Genomic DNA, 4,278 nt, shown 5'->3' on the forward strand with positions numbered 1-4,278 from the left:
GTTCTTTTTGGCGTCTACTACTGCGCAGTACTGAATCAACTTCGAAGATGAAATAGGGCCTACAAAATTCAAAACAAGACTTCGTTTGTACTCAACTAAATGAAAATTTACACATGGAGTCGGGTACTATTGAAAGAATACAATACGCAAAATGGTAATATGCGATGATATTACTATTTCGACTATAATGTACAGCAGTATATTATCTAGCTAGCCTGAAGGAAACATGCGCGTCCAATAAAACAATGGTCATTTACAATCAACTATTAAACTATAATATTATATGCAACTCTAATAGGTTAGGTTATGGTTAGGCGTTCTATGTGTTTAGGGTTAGGCGTTATTGATTAGGGTGTCAGGTTAGAATTAGGGTTAGGCGGTTAGAATTAGGGTTAGGGTTTGCACGATTGGTTTTATTGTGGATCCATGTTCTCTATCCTTGGGGCCCTACCTGGCTATACGTTTAGTGAGAACACCTTATGCAGATGGATCAGTAATTCTCGATGTTGATGTATCATGGGATGTGTGTTATCAGCTTATGACTAGTGACTATGATCTGATGACTATTACTGAGCTGAGTATGAATCACATAATTTGTATGGGGTTAGAACGTATGTTGCAGCGCCACCCGTCCGTAGGGTACCATAGATTGCCAAATGCGAAAACAAAGGTGTGAATCGACACCTAATAAGGCTATTACCTTTCCCAGTTAAGATTCGCTTACTCTTCATGCAAAATTTACACGTATATTTCGGACAAAATTGTCAAAACACATATTTACGCGCCATCTTGCACAACAGGTGGCGCTAGTAGTGGAAGCAGCCAATCGTGATGTGAAGCAGCTGATTCCCAAGGCGCCAAAGTAATGTTTGTATGTAGCGACGTTACCACTGATCTCTATAATATAATAATTATATTATATTTAGAGATCATATTATATTATAGAGATAGATTATATTATAGAGATCAGTGGACGTTACACACACGCGCGCACGGCCGCACGCACGCAAGCACCGACACATACGCGCACGCACACGCGCGCGCCTTACATACCAGGGCGTGTACAGGGGGGGGGGGGCGCGGTCCAGGGACGGACCCCTCCCTGCTCGCGCAGAAAACGCATCTAAGGGGGTCTAATTTCAAAAAAATTCTGGGCTCTCTTCGCGTGCTCGCAAGTTTGGGTTACGGTTAGACCCCCCTTAACTAGTCAACACCATGCGTGTTTGTCGCCGCTAGAAGTCGCAACAACTTCCGGTTTCCTGTCCGGTTCTGTTTCTCTTTTCATAATATGATGATCATTGATTCGGGCCTTTAAAACCTAGTGTGGGCCAGTGAATTATACATTTCTACAGGCCCGCTGTGCCAATGAGGATGGAAGTTTTTCGTGCAGACTGGTGAAATGAAATGTATAATTGTGCAAAATTCGTAATTTCACATTGTACAATGGCAAAATTAAAAGAACAAAAAGTTAAAGGCCGAATGATATAAGAGATGTCTATATTTCATTTTTTTGCACATGTCGCACATTTGTGAAAATGAATTGTGGTCAGCGCTTATATCCATGAACCAAAGTTAGAGTATGTATGGGGTTGCGGGTCATGGGGTCACCACACAGAAAGAGAGGCACTGAAAGTGATTACGTCACCATAAATAGTAAAAGTAAAAAAGTATGTCCACTTTTCCACAAAATGTAAGTGATTCCCTTCACTTCTTATGGTTAAATTGAGCTGCATCATACTTCCTATTTTGCTATTCTGTTCGATGTGAACAAACACTCGTGACTTATACATAGCCCATAGCAAGCATTTAATATCGTGATCAATATTACAAATCGCCCAGATTTTTTTGGAGTTGAAAAACAATCTTATCAGGTAAATTCGTGGCGTAGTCAATTGAAGCATTGCATGATAGATAGACGTTTGTCAAGCGCTATTTGATAAAAATTGTATAAGTGTACACACACAATATTTTAAAAAATGGTGCAATTTGGTGCATTCTAAGCTATTCTTAACATATTGTATGAGCCTATTGCATTTTAGTTCAATAAAATGTAGTTTATTGATGGAAAAAAATTGATTTTCATCAGCGAGGCGGTGTTTTGGACAAATTTCTGTCTGGCAGCTGAGAATTTGAGCGAGGCGGCCCGCCTCGCTCGTGTCAATGCAGGGGAAACACTGTATGTCTACAGTAGTTAGGAAGACACAAATGCTAAACCGATATACATATGTGATTTGCCATGTGATTTGGAAATGTGCCCTCTATACCACTCTACCAACTTATATTATACTATGGCAAGGCTCAAAACTAGCAGTGGCCCGGTGGTCCGGGGCCACCAAAACTTGATGTCGGGCCACCAAAATTTCAAAAAGTTATAATTTGGTGGCCCGATCGGGCCACTGAAAAAAAAAGTTAGTGTGGAGCCTTGACTAGGGACATGTACTATATCATTATGAATTACAGTATGTCATGGTACCGCCCTACCGGTACCTATGTAGCTCTACCAGTGTAGCCACTTGGCTCCTGCTACAGCTCATGCATGTATTGGGAGCGAAGAGGCTACACTAGTAGTGCTAGATGATGATGTAGCACTAGTACTAAATTCAAATTCAAATAAAAAACGTTTCATTGTGCAAAATTAGTAATTCCACATGTAGTTTCACGTTTTAGTAATTGTACAATGGCAAAAATAAAAGAGCAAAAAGTTAGAGTACGTACCCTAACTAACAAAAAAGCACAGAAGCGGTGAAAACCCCGTGTCTGTGTGGTGAAAACGCAGGTCTAACCTTATTTACTACATTTTTTTCTTACCTATGCAGGTAAATGAATCAATATCGAAACGAATAGGCCTACAAACATTAAAGCAATGTTTGTACTTTAACTTATGTTGAATTTAAATTACTCAAATAATGAAATATTACACACTGACTGGTATATGAAAAAATACAAATACGCAAACATGAGTATCATAAATTTATATAATATATACTGCGCGTTGTATGGCAGCGGGCGTGTACGCAGGATTCCTGTACAGGGCGGGTCTAAAGACCGTGAAACCCAAACTTCGAGCACCTGAAGAGAGCCCCCAAGATCAATTTTTTGAAATTAGAACCCCTTAGATGTCGTTTTCTGCCGATGCAGGAGCGGGTAATCCGTCCCTGGACGCGCGCCCACCCCCCCTGTAGGCACCCTCAGGTATGTGAAGGCGCGCAGCGTTGTGCGTCGCTCGATATGTTTGTTCGTGCTGCGTTGCGGCGGCCGTGCGCAGCGTGTTATGTAAGCGTATCCACTGATCTCTATACATATAATCTATCTCTATATTAGATAAAAATGACGTCTCTAAATCATAATATAATATTATATTATATCGACGATCAGTGTGTAACGTCGCTTACAGCTACAAACATTTACTTTGGCGCTTTGGGAATCGCTCTGCTTCAAATCACGAGTTGCTGCTTCCCACTACTAGCCCACCTGTTGTGGCAAGATGCGCGTATAAATATGCTGATTTCGACAAATTGTACCCGAAATAATACGTGTTAAATTGGGCATGAAGAGTATAGCATGCGTTATACAGTGGGAAAGGTAATAGCCCTTATAGGTTGTCCGATTGACACACTCTTTGCTTTTCGGCATTTTGGCAATGCTATGTACCGACTACGGACGGGTGGCGCTGCAACGATACAGCTTCTAACCCCATACAAATTATTGTGAATTCATACTCAGTCAGTAATAGTCATCAGTCATAAGTCATAGTCATAACGATAACACCATCCATTGATACATCAACATCGATGATTACTGATCATCTGCGATAGGAGGTGTTCTCACTAACGTATAGCAGGTAGGGCCCAAGGATTAGAGAACATGCGATCCACAATAAAACCAATCGTGCCAAACCCTAACCCTTTAATTCTAACCGCCTAACCCTAATTCTAACCCTAACCCTAATCATAACCCTAACCCTAACAATAACCCTAACCATAACCCTAAATATTATGATTGCATAAATATTATAGTTTAATATTGATTGTAAATGACATTGTTTTATTGGGACGCGCATGTTTCTTCAGGCTAGCTAGTATAATATACTCTGTATTATATCAAATAGTAATATCATGGCATATTACCATTTTGCGTATTGCTATTCTTTCAATAGTACCAGACTCCATGTGTAAATTTTCATTTATTGGTACAAACGAAGTTGTTTAATCGATTTTGTAGGCCTATTCATCTTCGATATTGATTCAGTACTGCGCAGTAGTAGACGCCAAAAAGAAC

This window comes from Priapulus caudatus, unplaced genomic scaffold, assembly GCF_000485595.1.
Source record: "Priapulus caudatus unplaced genomic scaffold, Priapulus_caudatus-5.0.1 Scaffold310, whole genome shotgun sequence".
In the NCBI taxonomy this organism is placed as follows: domain Eukaryota; kingdom Metazoa; phylum Priapulida; class Priapulimorpha; order Priapulimorphida; family Priapulidae; genus Priapulus; species Priapulus caudatus.